Consider the following 17004-nt stretch of genomic DNA (forward strand, 5'->3'; position numbering starts at 1 on the left):
TAAGAAGCAATTGTTTCATATGTAGCTGTAGACTCAGTGTGTCCACAGCAGGAAGTAAATCCAGGATCATCCTACATCACCACCTTGAACCAGAACCCCACCATGAGTATTAATTTTGAGGTTAGAAATAAATTCTGTCATGTAGGCTAATTCACAAATACAGAACTCACAAATAATGAAGATCAACTGTACTATGAGAAAGAATAATGGTAGGGTGGTAACATCTTGACCTACTTGAGGAACTAACATTTGAGCTGAGTTGGATGAGAGGAAGAGGTAAAAAAAAAAAATTCCAGTATAGGGTACAGCATGTTCACAGGCTCTAAAGTGGAGAGAATTTAGGCCTGCTATAGGGACAAAAAGACCAGTGTGGTTTGAGTGTTGTGAATGAGACAGATAAGTGATAAAGCTGGAGAGAAAGGTAGGGGCCTATAAAAGACAAAGTACACTGGACAGTTAAGGCAATGATTTTATTCAGGCTATTGCAATAGACATAAACATAGGATCATAAACAAGGAACATCTCATAAAAGGAAGGAAACTCAAGGTTTTTATAAAAAAGGAACATCGTTGAGGAAGGGTACAGGTAGGTCTTAAAAGGAGGAAGAGTTCTTATCCATCATTGTTTTCCAGGAGCATGGGGATCAGATAAAATTCAACATCATCAGTTTCCCCTTTTGTCCAAAAAAAATAAATATCATTCATTCCTGAACAACTCAGAGGCAACCATAAATCTCCTGAATGGGGTGAATGAAGCAGGGTCTGAGAAATAGTCTCTTGAGGAGTCTCAGTAGCATTGTTCTGCAAAATTGAACCATCTGTTGAGAATTGGTGGCAAAGGTCAGTTGTTTTAGATGCCTGAAGATTAGGAATCCTAAGAGAGATGTGTAAAATGGGACAAAAAGAAATATTAATATAAAAGGCTGTATAAAAGTAAAGAGCCAGGAGTTGAACTCTTAGGGTAGCCAGTCCAGTAGATTCCAAAAGATCAGTGAAGGAAGATCTCAGTTATGTAGCACCATTTGTTGAGTTTTTTGATGCTAGGAAGTTGCTACTCTTGGTGATGTTTCCCACAATCTTTGTTGCTTCTCATAAAGTACATGACCCAAATATTTCATTCAATGTCCTTAATGGTCCAGGCAGTGGCTTGTCCAGGGAGAAAACTGACCCACACATGGCCTGCTGCAACGATGTATTCCTCCAAGTTTGTATCAAGTCACTAGGCTTTAGCTTGAAGAGCTGTTTCAGATCTTGGATAAAAGGACAAGCTGCAAGGCAAGCTGCAGTTCCAATAGGAGTCTAAGCTGTCAGGTTTTAGTTCTCAGTGTTCCAAGTCAAGGGGAGGAAGAAAATTTGGAAAGTTAACTTGGAGGGTTGTAGTCAGATATTTAAGGAAACTGAAAGAATTGAAATTTGGTAAGGATTGATAATTTAGAGAAAGTAATAGGATCCAGTCCAGTTTACAGATGGGTGTCAAAACTGGGTTTCCATAGTTGAGGAGAAGTCAGTTAAATTTCCACCAGACAGGACAGAGTTTGCATATTGATCAGTTGCTTGCAATTTATAAGGTGCAAAGTAGCTCAAAGACAGCAAACAGGACCAGGAATTGATAGCCCAGAAGGATGTGCTATAGTTTTCTACTGAAACACAAAATGTATCTCTACCATCTCTTCCCTTTGGATGAAAGATAATCTCACAGAGAGATTATTCTTGATCACACAAAGTAAGGCTGGTCTCATTAGATTTGATCTAATTATTTACACAGTCATTCTCTCTAATAAGCTACTATTTAGGCCTTCTTAAACTGGCTTTGCTGGAAGTTTTCATAAGGACTCTCAGATTGGACTTTTAAAAGCCCTGAGTCTAGGAAGACAAATAAAGAACTTCTGCACCAGAGTTCACTTTAGTACTTATAAATTTGAGCAAATTCTTCTCTTTACAAGGTCCCCAAAATATCCTAAGGTTCCTGGCCTGCCAGGAAGTGACATTCCTTATTCACCTGGAAGACTGGGAAACCTGTAAACCAGGATCCAGACAAGTTTTTCCAACAGGGCTGTGTAAGCATTTGCTCCATAAAGTCAGAGTTCCTGTAAAGCATCTGGTCATATCTGATTCAATAAGCATCATTCTAAAATACGGCATTCCAAGCAAGGCATTGGTTGCATAACAAACGTTTCCAATCATCTTCTGTTAACCAGGACAACAGATTCTTACTGAGCCTATGCAAATAATCATATTGTCATGAAAATTAAAATACTCAATAAAATTTTCAGAATTCTGGAGGGATTAAACAGGAGGAATAAGATATCGTTTACAGATATTTATTTCTTTAAGAAAAAATTTTTCTGTCTAGTTTTTTTCTTCTTTTTTAATAACATTTTTATTATTTTTTTTATTATTATTACCTTTTTTGGTGAGGGAGGTCTATTTATTTGTTATATTTTAATAGAGGTACTAGGGATTGAACCCAGGACCTCATGCATGCTAGGCACATGCTCTACCACTGAGCTATACCCTCTCCCTCTACAAATATTTATTTCTGTTTACAGGAGCATAATCTACTAAATTGTCATGAATTATATATAATTTAAAACAAAATAAAAAGAGGTTCCTTATATATCTGGGAAAGAGAACATTAAAACATTAGTAATATTCCAAACAAAATCCACGATCATCCCTCATCAGTTCATTCCATTCTATGTATTAGTTCTTGTTCCACATAGTCTTGGATTAGTGATCTCATAAGCCCATCTATTTCTTGACTAGAGTTCTGGAAATTCAAACTCAGTCCGTTGGTATGGTCTCAAAGTTGTTTAAATGATGCCATCAGAACCCTGTAGCCAATAGTACCTGGTATAGTTCTTTTCAAAGGAACTTTGAGATAGTCCTTTGTTGAGGGTAAAGCACTCTGGCCTGTAGCTGATTGCAAATGCTTCCAGGGAAGCATCAAATTCAAACATTTTTAAAATTTTTTAAAATTTCTTTTGGAGGGGGAGGTAATTAGGCTTATTTACTTATTTATTTATTTACTTTTAGAGGAGGTGCTGGGGATCAAACCCAGGACCTTGTGCATGCTAAGCATGCACTCTACCACTTGAGCTATACCCTCCCCTACTTTTTTTAATTAATCTATTTACTTATTTACTTACATTTATTTATTTATTTAGGGGAGGAGGAAGGTAATTAGGTATATTTATTTACTTATTTCTAGAGGAGGTACAGGGGATTGAACTCAGGAGATCATTCATGCTAAGCATGTGCTTTACCACTTGAGCTATACCCTCCCCCCAAAACATTTTTTTAAAAAAAGCTATCTGTAGATGACAAAAGACTTACATTAGCTGTGGTTAACTTACTACTGATCATTTTCAAAAGTGAAAGATCTGATGAGAGTTCATTAGTTTGCTTCCCATAGAGCAAAAATAAAATAACTGTCAAGGAAATTTGGCTGCTTCTGTGGCATGCAAAACAAGACGATAAAAATCAATCCCCCAAAAAAGTTTTAAGCAAATATCTATAAACATAATGATTAATACTAATTTTCAAAGAATGAATATTATACCTGATTTATAAAAACAGATAACATAATCTTTACAAAGAAAATATTCTTCAGATATAACATAGTAATACTAACATAATATGCATGAATATGTTAAGCATATTGTTAGAATATACCAAGAATATATGAAGAATACCAAGTAAAGAATTTTTGCAAGTCTAGAGTAGGTCCTAAACATGTTTATATTAATAAATTCCATAGCTAAGTGATGTGAAATCCCCAATTAAAAACCCCTGACTTAGAGGGTGCTTGATTTAAACTAAATAAGCAAAGTTGCCAGGCAACTATATTCAATATCTTATAGTAACCTATAATAGAAAAGGATATATAAATGTATGACTGAACTATTATGCTGTACACAAGAAACTGATACAACACTGTAAACTGACTATACTTCAATAAAAAAATATACTCCCAAAAATATAAGCAAAGTTGGAACCAAATTAACATTTTTTAAAAAACTGAAATTATGACTGGTAATACTATATTGTTGATTTCTATTATCAAGCAAAGCAACGCTAGGACTCTGACAAATAGGAACATTTCATGGACAGCAAGGGCATTGCTAGTTCTCTAGGAACTTCCCATATAGCATACAATGTCTGAAATATGTATATTAATAACATTTTAGCTATACCACTTTAACCTAGGAAAGACTGAGGATCTCCTCTGATTTAACCACTCTTCTCATGCAACTTATCAATAGTAATATATTGAACAAACCCAATTATCTCTAGCAATTCTATTTTACAAGGTAAAAAAACAAATTCCTTTTTTTTTTTTTTTTTTTGGCCCAGGGGTCCTCTGAGAAATCTGAAAGGCAACTGTAGGCATAATATATCATTTATGATTAGATTTTGAGAAGCCAATATATCAAAAGTTGTCAGGATATTTGAACACTTGATTAAGACAGGATCATAGGTTCCTAAAAAACAGTGCTTGGACACCTATTTGACCAATTTGACAATAAAAGATTTGAAAAGTAACACACAAGAGGCAATATGATTGAAAAGATCCACAGCTCTTTCCTAAGAAGGGAAATACTTTGTTTTCTTAAGTAATCAAGGACATCACAAAGTCAACATAAACCCTAGGTTATTCTAGCAAGACACAGAATCTTTGTCTTCTAGGCAGATTACACAGAAACTAAAGAATAATCTTTTACAACCTCTTATTCAGAGCACACCAATAGTCCAAGAAAAAAATCTGAAGTTTCAACAGAGAGAAAATCCAATTCTAGTTTTGCATCAGTATGATATTTAATACTAAAGCTCTTTTTGAAAATCTTATAAACAAGCACATCAAGCCTTAGCCAGCTTTGAACTCAACAAAATAAATTCCCTTTCCACAAACCTACAACTTTCTATATCCATATACAACACTTACAGTACAGCTTTTCAAAGTGGCAAAAGTGAACACATTTATTAACAGATCCAAGTATATATAGCCTCTCTGTAGCAAGTAAAAATACAAAACAAAGATATACAAACTTAAAATTATGCTTGGTAATTAATATTTCAGTATTCTATCTTAGAAATAATCTAAGGTATCTAATGAATGTCCATTAATCAACTCAAGTTACTATCAGTTCAAGGTTTTAAAATATCTTGGAAATTACCTTCAAGCTAACATGCTACAAAACATAATTACTCTTGAAATAGAGTTTGTCATAATAATGATTTGATTTGGTTAAACACAAATTTACACTTTTTCAGAATTTTAAACACTTAGTAGAAGCAATGCTAGCTTATTTGACCAGTAAACTTGTATAAATTTAAGAAGAACATACCCAAGTAGACTAAAAATGAATACTTGTAGCATACTCAACACTGATAAATCAGAAAAGGCATAGCTGTTTTCATTAAATCAAAAATATTAAACTACTCTCATTTGCTAGATTTACCTAAATTATGGGAATTTGAATCCTTAGACTATTTGAATTAGTTTCTGTAAGAATAATTTTGTTTAGCATATTGAAAGTATCCAATACAATTCCTTAGTTTCTGGGAATTCTAGGAACATTCAGTTTATATGAGCACTCATTTATCTTTAAGCCAATCAGAATAGAGCTCCTTTAAGAGATTTCATAATCTAATTTAATAATACCATCTAGAGGTAGAAAAATATTACATAACCACGTAATAAAAAGGTAAAGGCCTTTCTAAATTACATATAAGACACATTAATAAAAGGTAAAAGCCTTTCTAAATTACATATGAGACACATTCAGACACAGAAAGACAGCTTATAGCTTTAATTCTCAAATTTTAGTCTTGGGTCAAGTGTAAACACAGATTACAAAACTCACTGATCCATATTAAATAGCTGTTCTCTTCCTGATGGGCATAGAATTCTTCATCGATTTGAGCTCAAAATAGACAGAAAAGTCTTCATCTTTCACCCAACAGAGATAACATCTCTATAAACCATCACGGACGGTCCTGAACTTATGATGGATCAAGTTCCATTTTTTGGCTTTATGATGGTATGAAGGCAATATGTATCAGTAAAATCCATACTTCAAATTTTGATTTTTGATCTTTACTCAAGTTAGCAATATGCAGTACAATATTTTCAGGATGCTGAGTAGCAGCAGCAAACCACACCCCCATTCATCAATGCAATCATGAGGGTAAAGAACCAATACACTTGTAACCCTTCTGTTTTTCACTTTCAGTACAGGATTCACTAAATTACTTGAGATATTCAACACTTTATTATCAAATAGTCTTTTTAGATGTGTTAGATGATTTTGTCCAAAAGTAGTTGTAAGTATTCTGAGCACGTTTAAGGTAGCTGAGACTAAGCTATGATGTTCAATAGGTTAGGTGTATTAAATGCATTTCTGCTTTCAGTATTTTCAACTTACAGTGAGTTTATCATAATGTAATCCCATCATAAGTCAAGGAAGAGCTATAATCCACTTACAAAGATCACTGAATGATCAGACCATGAAACCAAAAGAAGCCAGCACCAGAAATTAAGCAAATATTCAAAAACAATCAAAATCAAATCCTTAGAGTGCTATCAGTGGACAAGAGTCTGGAACACAGGATCTGGAGCTGGACTCGATGTTGGGTGCCCAGATCACCAGTCAGAAGAGGTGCATAAGTAACTCTGAGAGGCCTTATGACGTAAGCGGATAAACATGGATCTGAAGGTGAGGTCCAATCCCATTCAAGTCATGGCACCAAAACCATAAAAGACAAAAAGCAACAGACAATTAAGGAGATGATTTTATTCAGGCCTATTGCAATAGGGAAAATGTTCATGAATAAGGAATGTATCAAAGAAGAGGGAGAAAACTTGGGGTGGATCTTATCTGAGTCATGCAAAAAGGGTGAAGGAGGGTCTTGTCTTATAATTTGGTCCTTTGCAATTAGCCATTTCTCAGAACACAAAAGAGTCTAAGAGATTTCTAAAAGTCTGGTGTTTGAGATAAAGTTCAACATTGTCAGGCCAAACCGTGCAGCATCTTGCTGACCATGGTAAGGCTGTTTGTCTTCATCCTAAGAACAATGGGAAGTCATTTAGAGGTTAAGTAGGACTATGGCAGGGTCACTTGATCTCAAACAGTCTGGTTCAGTTCTGGAACTTGCAGAATATTCCTTCCCTCAATGTTTCCTGCCTGAGGTCTTCACAAGATGCTAGATTCTGGGCCCCGTCTTGCTGTGAACCCTCTGCCTGACAGGATGCCAAATCATGACCTCTGGCTACTTCTCTCGGGCTTTCTGATTATTTTCAGGCCCCGCTACTCATCTGGTCTCCCATTCCTTGCAGCTAAATCTCCCCCTAAGGCCTATCCCAACATGATAAGTGTTGAAAGTTCAGGGATCACAAACTGGTCTACAGGAGCCACACAGATAGTCTAAGTGAAAGACATAAACAGGGTATAATGCAACCAATAAGGAAATGGGGGACTGTGGCAAACTGGAAAGTGCAATCCTGCTCAAATGTGGCAGCACTACTTAGTATAACTGATTACTGTTAGGCAGGCAACTTGCCCGGTGTTAGCTGATCCTATTATTTTCAAGTTTCTGAATTTTTAAATGGGGGGAAACAATTTAAAATGTTTTAAAACTCTATTCAGGTCACATAGGGTATGAATGTTGTATTTGGCCTTCAGATGCTCTCTTGGCAACTTCTTCTCTCATCAGGAGATGCTGCCCCTCTTAGCTGCTCCCAACCCCTAGCCCAGTTGCCAACAGAGCTCTGAGCCTCTGTTCTGATGCCTTTGGCCCAACAAGGAATTAACCTAGAATCCCACTGCACTGAAAGCAAACCACCTGACAGTCACCTCTTGGCCCATGAAAAACATTAGTATCCATATTTACATATTAAGCCAGCCCCATTCAGAGACTAGATCCACCTGAGTCTACCATAGAGCAAGGGTACAATTCCAATACAGATATGGGTGGAGGCTTCATCAGCGTTCCTGGCAGAGACTGGAGTGTAAGGCAAACTGGCGACCATTGACCTCACAAATACTGGGGAATGGAACATTTTCCAACTGAAGGGAGGCAACATTCAGCTCTTTCCCCCTTCACTCTTCCTCTGGAGAAGTGGGCAAAAGGCAGATAGGTAGAAATGGCAGGCAAGCCCTGTTATAACCTACCAGCCACAGGACAATCAGCCCCTGGCAAATTCATGTCCTCTGATCCAATCTCCCTTGGGTCACTTCCCCAAAATTTATCCAAGGTCCCCATATTCTGAATGGAGAACACTGATACCCAGAGTGGCAAACTATCATGCCTCGGGTATTTTCAGACCTCAACACAATTAGGAACATTAGGCGATGAATTTACTTACATATAAGGCAGCAAGGAAGAACAGTTTCTTTTCATAGCAAACTCTTGCACTAGAGAATCCTGAAAAGAACCAAAGGACAAATTCTCAGAGCATGAATACAGGGCATGTACACTCAAAATACACACTCATGCCCACAACCCAAACAGAGACAACCCCCCAACCCCCACCCTTCGCCCTGCCCAGACCTGCAAACTAGCCTTAGCAGTAAACCCCTCACCTTCACCCTCTGGTCCTCAACACACATGAAATCCTTGGCATTGATATTTCAGGCACAAAACTTATTTCTGCTCAACATTAATAGCACCAGAGGAACTTTTAACCAGGAATTACACCTCTTTCCAAAGGAGTTTAACACTGGACCCCAGCAAAGGCCCCAGGCTATTCTATGAGCATGTGAAAAGCCTCAGGAGCTGCTTAGGGGGATTAGCAGAAATAATCTTTCCAGACTAATAGCTTTTCTAGGCCCCAGGTCTGATCTCCAAGCCTGGAATGGAGCTCATCAGGCCTTTTGAGTCAGTGTGACTCAAAACTCAGGAAAGGAGCAAGTAAATTGCTACACATTGGTTCTTTGTGCTCTCGGGAGCCTCACAAGAGAGACGCCCCCAAAGTGGTCCTAGACATATTGGGCATTTTCTGCACGCAAATGCACAGTGTGCTGAATAGCCAGCCCTGTGCAGGGGAAATGTAGGTGACCCCCTACCAGGGCAGCTTGAGAAATGGCTTAAGAGGCCCTCTAACAACAACAACAAAACCCAGCCCTCTCCTGAGCAAGCACCTGGAATCCACCATTACTCATTCCTCCAGAAGCAGGGAAAGCTCCCTGCTGAAATGTAAATATATTGTCCAACTAACACACATTAACACATTAGCATGGAATCCTTTTCCAGATCTGGTGGTAAAACAGCCTTGAGAACAGAAAGTAGAGTCCTAAAGGGATGGTTAAATAGGTTTAGGTAAAGGTCAGCAGGGCTGAGAGGGAAGAAGCGGGAAAGAGGCCTGAAAGTCAGTAACTATGATTCTCTTACAGGTTACAAAGTGCTGGGGCCTCACAATAACCCTGGTAAATTATTTATCCATCCTCCTCTTAAGGCTTAAAGAGGTTTATTGACTTGCCTAAAGCTCATCAATGACTAATTTCGACAGTACATCAGCTCATCACTTAAGCTGAGCTCTATAAGCATTTCCTGCACATATCCTCCGCTCAGGCAATATGCTCTTTGTCCAGCATACAGAGATGGTCCTCGCTCTCAAGGAGCTCAGTCTACTGTGGATGACAGTTGGGAGGTAGTGACAACAGAAGTAAATACCGTGATAAGGTAAATAGTAGGCTCTGTGAGATCAAAGAGAAAGGGCACCTGACCCAGATATGGAGGCAGGAGTAGAGCAAGGTCAAGGAAGGCTTCCTGCAAAAACTGAGACTTGAACCGAAATAGTCTCACTCTGAAACCCATATTCTCTCCATACTACTGATGCCAAACTTCATGATGCTTTGACACTTTGCTTTCCCAGTCCACAGATAAGGGCTAGCATGCCCTAAGATCCCAGCCCATTGTTCCCAGGTTCTAACTCAAGTCTTTATACCTCTGGCTGTCGGATCATCCAGGCTTCCAGGCCCTGACCTCATTGTCAGGGCCTTTATAGCGTTCCCAAAACATTGATTCTTCTGCCCCTTTAATGTGTGAGCCAGTAGGAAAAGGGAGACCTGAGGAGTCAAGGATATGGTTGAAATTTGGTTCTGCCTCCTTGAAAATCAATCATTTGCTCCTCATTGGGATGACCTAATTAAAAACAAAGGTATTAAGTGTTTACTATGTGCTAGACACTGTGCTAAGCTTTTTGTAGACATTATCTCATTTCATCCTCCAAGAGCCCTATACAGTAGATACTATTAACACCTCCAATTTACAGATGAGGAAATGGAGAGTTGGGAAGGTCACATGACTTGGCAGAGACTGGAATTCTAACCCAGACCCGTAACATGATCCACTACACTACTGTCCCTGAATTTTCACAGGGTCCCCCTCACCTGCCTCCCAGCCACTCACCCCATTCATTCACTCACCGGTTTTTATTAAGCACCAACTACATTTAAAGTACCACACTTCAATATGCTGTAATTGAGATTTTAAGATATGTAAGCCAAGGAATTTACCTTCTGGGATTCACAGAATATAAACTCACTGATTGTTAGAACTGAAAGGTCACATTGCCCAATCCCTTCATTCTGCAATCAGGAAATAAAAGCCCAGAGAGAACAAATGAGTCACCCAAAGTCACAGAGCTGGTTAGCAACTGAGGCAGGATGAAGATCACTGGCTAAAACACCAGCTCTCAAACTTTGTGTATCAGAAGGCTCTTCTTTCAAACACAGATTCCATAGTCCCAACTCAGACTACATATTCTGAACCTGTGGAGGCAGTATCTGGGAATCTGCATTTAAAAAGGGCTGCTTGTGGTCCTTGGACCAGACAAAGAGAAACTTTCTTGTGTCCTGCTGCATCATCTATATCACTAAATGCAAGCTCATTTTTACTCTGAAGTGAGACAGAAGAGCTAAACCTGATCAAAAGCAGAAAGTATTGTGAACATAATCTACTTGGAGAATTGAGACAAATGCAAAGGAAACAATTGGGAAGGAATACATGACAGTAAAGAATGAATTAGCAAAATACATAGCAGAACCAGTCAAGACTATAGCAGTGGGGGGTAGGGAGAGGATATAGCTCAAGTGGTAGAGCACATCCTTAGTATGCACAAGGTCATGGGCTCAATCCCCAGTACCTCTTCTAAAAATAAATAAGTAAATAAACCTAATTACCCTCCCTCCCCCAAAAAACTATAGCAGTCAGAGAAGAAAAAGCACTCTGTGGGCTGAGGCAATCACGGAGGCCTTTCTGGAGAAGGCGGGACTTGAGTCCAGCATTGCAGGACAAGAAGGATTGCATGGACATGGAAGAATGTATTCCAGGGATGGGAAATACTTTGAGCAAAGGTACAAAGTGAACACATGCATGTTGTATTCAGGAGACAGAGAAGAGGCCTGCTCAATTCTGCCAGATTCTGGGTATATAGTGGGGGACCAAACACCTTGGCACCTGCTCTCATGAAGCATATATAGGACAGGGGGATGGGGAGAGACAAGAAACAACCAAATAACCAAATGGTGATTTGAGGTAGTAATAGGTACTATGAAGACAATATGTCTTGAGCAAAGCTGTTTTGAGTAAATCTGTTCAAAAGCTTTAAAAAAAGAATTTGTCTGGGTGTGAGAGGAGCTATCAAACTAATAAAGTGAGGGAAAGTCTCTGAGGAGGTGCCGTTTTAGCCACCCACAACAAGGCAGATGTAGAACAGTGAAGGAAAGATGGTTGTTGAGACCATAACTGGGGACTCTCCACCCTAGCTTTCATCTAAGCCTGGGTGAAAGACATGTAGGGTAGCAGTGAGTCTTTTTTTTTTTAATTTGTTCAGGATATGGTGGGGTCCAGAAAAAGGTAAAATGTACTTCCGGGTCACTGGATAAAATCCAGTTGAGGGTCGAGCCTTACAGAACAGGCTATATCTAAGGGCACACTTTGCCCTAACATTCAGGTCTCTCACTAAAGCCTAAGTCCTCACACAGTCTCCTCCTCCTCTCAGATACCCAGCAGTTCCCAAGCTGGGTCAGATCTCTCAACCCAGTGGGAACCAGAGGCCCTACAGCCAAAGCCTGAAATTGCCCAGTGCCCAGGGGCTCAGCCTAAAATTGCCTAAATACCTAAGCAGGCAGTTAGCTCTCTCCTTTTTTGAGGCCAAGGTCTATTGTTCTAGAGCCAGGGCCTGAGGCTCATGCTGGAAAAATGGCTCATCACACTTAAGTGAATCTTCCTTCTGCCCCTCTCCCCTTACCATCCAGACCCACAGTCACAGGTTCCCTGCAGCAATAGCCGTGACCTGTCTACAAGTAGTTCATGGAAAAACTGTCAGGTTGGTGGGAAAACTGTCAGTTTGGTGGATTCTTTTGGTGGGGGGGGGGGGCGGGATGAAAGTAACTAGGCTTGTTTATTTACTTATTTTTTAATTTTCTTAAATTTAACAGAAGTACTGGTGAATCGAACCCATGACCTCGTGCATGCTAAGCACATACTCTGCCACTGAGCTATACCCTTCCCCCAGGTTGGTAATTTCTTTGCAGTGGCCCAACATCCCCTTTCTATGTCCTTCTCTTTCCCTGAGGGCAATCTCTCCCTGGCCAAATGTCCAGGACCCTCATGGTCTCTCCTTTCAGCTCATCACCTTCTCTCAGGAACAGTAGTAAAAGCCCATTAATACTAAGATAGAAGTAACTAATGAGGCTTAATGAGGCATTTGAAATTTGACAGAGTGGAATTGTAAGTCTTAGTAAATAGATATGGAAGTTTTTTTCTTTTTAATTAGGTACTTTACGTGCATCCCTAATGATGATATTAGAAAGAGAGCAGCCTATTCTGGCCATATGGAGTTAAACTCTGGTTCCCTAAGGCAGGAGCTCAAAGAAAGACAATGCAGGAGCAAGAATGAGCCAAGACACAGATTTGTCATAACTGCGGGATGAGTTTATTTGTTTTTAACCATAATAATGATTAATATTATGGCAACACCCTTTATTGCGGGTATAAAAACACAATCCTCTCCCAAAATATGACTCAGCCTCTGTGCTCCCAGATACACTGAAATTCCTTGGAAGGCAGCTGCAGGCCTTCGTGGAGACTGCCATTCTTGCTTCTTTCACAGTTGGACAAACCAAAGACCCAAAACCCTGCTGCTAGGTGCCTAGTCATAAGGAAAGAGGCATTGGGCCCACAAATCCCCACACAGTACAGTCAGGCACGTTTTGTTCAGACTGACAGTTCCCTACCCCAACTACTGCCCAGAAACAGGCTGCTTCTAGGCCAAAATCTGGGTTTAACAGTGATCCGAACACTTCATCCTGGACCTTTGAGTGGAAGGGCTTAGGAGAGGTCAGAGGGATAACTGTCTGCCTTTATCCACAAAATTCCTACCCTTCCAGAACCCTACCCCTGCCCTCTTCTTGCTTGGTAACTCTTTGTGATTCTATCTTTTACTTTAAGAAGGGAAAAATAACTCAGTCCCTCTACTCGGACCATACCCTTGGGTGTGGCTTTTCAGTTAACAAACTGCTTCCTGGGAGGAGAGGTAGGAAGGAAGGCGTGGGGCAAGGGCAAGGACGATCTTAGAATCCCAAGTATTCTAATTAGCATCACTTTTGAGTATGGACTCCAAAAGTGTTTCTTTCCATTTATCATATTTCTTGAAAGGGAAGCTAAGGCCCCAAAGAGGGCAGGAACTTGCCCAAGGTCACAACAAAAGTATAGAATAGAGCTTGGGAACAGGAGCCAGGTCCTCTGCCTCCAGCCAAGTGCTCCATCCAAAAAGATGTGTGATTCTCCCCAGTGAGTCAGGGAAAAATGCAGAGAAACAGGGTTATCAGAGGAGAAGGTTGTAGTTCATGTGCTTTCATTCAGCCTCCCAAAATGAACAGAAAGGAGAGACAAACAAGGCCTGAATAGATGCATTAGAAATCCTGAATTGTAGAGGAAAAGGGCAGCAAGATGACAGTCTCCTGTTTTCAAAGATCCTGCTCCAGCATTGGGCTACTGCCACTGTCCAGATGTCCTTCGCTATCCTTGAGAGATGGAAGTAAAGGAGTGAGAAAAGGGTGGGGAGGGAGACAGGGAGAGGAAGAAGGGGGAGAAAAGGAAGGAAAGAATCTGAGGGAAAGATGTGGAAGAAAGGATGGCTGAATGAACGTTTGAAAAAAAACAACATGCCATCCCAGGATACTTTGGGGTCCTCAGTTATAGTCAGGTTGGTTCCCTTTCTCCTGTCTCCCTTCCTGCATTCTGCACTATCTTGGGTGCATGTGCGCGCACACACACACACACACACACACACACGTACTCCTTTGGACCTGCCCCTCTTTTTTCCCCAGGCCTCAGGCTTCAACTGTCTTGAAGGAATTGCTGGGCCAGCCTAGCCTATATGCTGCTTGACCAAAATATTTCATAAATATTTGAAATATATTTATATTTCAGATATTAGTTCCCTCTGCCATTCCCCAGGGGACTTGAGCAAAGACAGTTTAGCAGGAAAATATCTATAGCAAATGGTCTCATTATATTCAAAAGGAAATATGTCACATTTCCTAACTCACATCTACTACCAAAACAAACAGCCTCTTCTCAATGCCCCTAGAGACTACCCCCTTAGGGCAGGTCCACTTAGACAGTTGGGCTAAGACTATGTCCACAGCTCTACAACCTGACTGCCACCTTTGACCTGTAGCAAAATGGGCTTCACTGGCCCCAGAGGAGAAAGGGGCACAAGCCAACAATAAAACTGCTGAAGCAAGGTGAGACGCACTCTCCAGAACCCAACTGACTAATACCTCACTCATCCAGAGGTTATTCTCTGGCAACCTTATATATCTGGGACAAAGTAGAGAATAAAGAAGTAAGAATTCCATCCACAGATGACTGCATAAATAAGATGTGGTATATATATATATATATATATATATATATATATATATATATATATATATATATATATATATATATATATATATATATAAAAGAATACTACTCAGCCATAAAAAATAATAATGCCATTTGCAGCAGCATAGATAGAACAAGAGATTATCATGCTAAATGAAGTAAGTCAGATAGAGAAAGATAAATATCATATGATATCACTTATATGTGGAATCCGAAAAATACAACAAACTAGTGAATATAAGAAAAAAGAAGCAGACACACAAATATAGAGAACAAACTAGTGGTTACTAGTGGGGAAGGGAAAAGGGCAATATAAGGGTGGGGGACTGGGAGGTACAAGCTATTGGGCTTAAGATAGGCTCAAGGATGTATTGTATAACATGGGGAATATAGACAATAATTTTTTAATAACTGTAAGTGTAATAACTATAACTGTAATAACTATAAATAACTGTAAACTGTAAATAGCTGTATAGCCAATAATTTTATAATAATTATTAATGGAAATGTAAGTTTAAAAATTGTATAAAAATAAGAAATTCTTAAAAATAAGGGAGAAGAAAAAAGGGCCTCCAGGTAGTCAAAATAGATGTCAACATCCACACAGTGAAGTTTGCAGATTTTACTCATAAAAGAATCTTTCTCAGAGACAATTTACTAAAGTCCTTACAAGGGTGTTACTGTTTTCATAGCCACAACAAATGAGAAACAGAAAATTGTGGGGAAGCAGAAATATTGGCAGCAAAAGTGACAGTCGAATGTAGATATAGATGATGAATGAAAGTCTTAAGTTTTTGTACTCTTAATAATACAGCAGGACTGACTCCTGCTCTCACACTTGGAGCAACTTGATAAGCGGTAAGAAATTTGTCAAGTCTTATTGGCCAATCTTGCCTAGCTATCTGCTGTAGGTCATCATTAGTGGTCTCTGGACCATCCTTTCAGCCTGACCATTTGCTTACTATACTTCAATAAAAAATAAAATTGAGAGAAAGGAAAAAAGAAAGGAAGAAAGGAAGAAAGAAAGGAAGAAAGGAAGGAAGGAAGAAAGAAAGAAAGAACTCTTTAAGCCCAACTAAGGTAAACCCCAGCCTCACTGTCAGAAATGATGGAGACCAGAGGTGTAATTGCAGGATGCTTGGGATGGGATTCAGAGCATCAGGCTCTCTGTAGAGAAGGAGCTACCACAGACATGAGTCTCTTCCCTGGACTGGACCTGCCAAATCACTGTAGCTGATTTGTAGCTTTCCACTGAGACTTCCCTTGGAAAGAGAGGTGCTGGTCTGAAGGCTGGGCCAAGCAGCTCCACCTGCTCTACACTCCTCTGTCTGTGTTGCTTTTAGCATCACAATCCCATCTAGGGCCACCAGGCCCAGTCAGTAACAACAGTTCCTGGATGTGTTCTTTGCAGTGTGGGCAAGATAACAGGATTACACTTTACTGTCACCTGAGTGGGTTTAAGTGTGAGGCCTACAATCCAGCCCAGTGGGAGAAGGAAGACATTAGAACCAGGTGAGACGAAAACTAGGGGTCACAATTCTGACCACTTAGGCTGGGCCCTGAGGGAGGAAGCAATGGAACAGGACAATGCAACCTGGCTAAAGGGCATGTAGATCCCTGGGGTCCATTAAGTACAGGATGCAGGGTCCAAGAGGGCAGGCAGGCCCAGGAGCACCACTCCCCACCCTCCTGCCATCACAGCCAGAGAACTTAGGTAGCAGGCAGCAATCCTCCAAACTAGACTGATGGTAGCATTGAGCCTGTTCACAGCTAAACCTCAGCCACTGGCAGGAGAGGACAGGGAAAAGCATTCAGCCTCCAGGGGAGGAATTTGGCAAGAGCGAGGTGGAGAATCAAGGTTCCAACCCAGTGGGCCTTGGTCCAAGCAGAGAGCCAAAGCCAAGGCAGATGAACTGAGCCACCCAGTGGGGGATAATAAAAGACTATGATGAGAGGGCTGCAAGGTGTTTGGGTCTTTCTTGTGGCTTACTCCAGTCACCAGTAGGCTGAGGCAGCCGAGATGTCCCCACTACCCCATTCAGGATTGGCTCAGAGTGAGGGGAGAGACTAGGAAAGTCTGGGGAAGGCAGAGGCTTATAGT

The 17004-nt window shown here is 40.1% G+C and overlaps 1 long non-coding RNA gene across 1 annotated transcript in view; it reads right to left on the bottom strand.

Moving 5' to 3' along the window:
- Positions 1-468: 468 nt before the first annotated feature.
- LOC141576301 (uncharacterized) overlaps positions 469-17004 on the bottom strand; it is a 36531-nt gene continuing 19995 nt past the window's right edge. The window contains exons 2-4 of the long non-coding RNA XR_012504642.1: positions 9949-10145; positions 8368-8426; positions 469-6712 (exon numbers count right to left, since the gene is read on the bottom strand). This is a non-coding gene — a long non-coding RNA (uncharacterized LOC141576301). The remainder of the gene's footprint in view (positions 6713-8367; positions 8427-9948; positions 10146-17004) is intronic.

The sequence above is a fragment of the Camelus bactrianus genome, chromosome X (assembly GCF_048773025.1).
Source record: "Camelus bactrianus isolate YW-2024 breed Bactrian camel chromosome X, ASM4877302v1, whole genome shotgun sequence".
NCBI classification, from domain to species: domain Eukaryota; kingdom Metazoa; phylum Chordata; class Mammalia; order Artiodactyla; family Camelidae; genus Camelus; species Camelus bactrianus.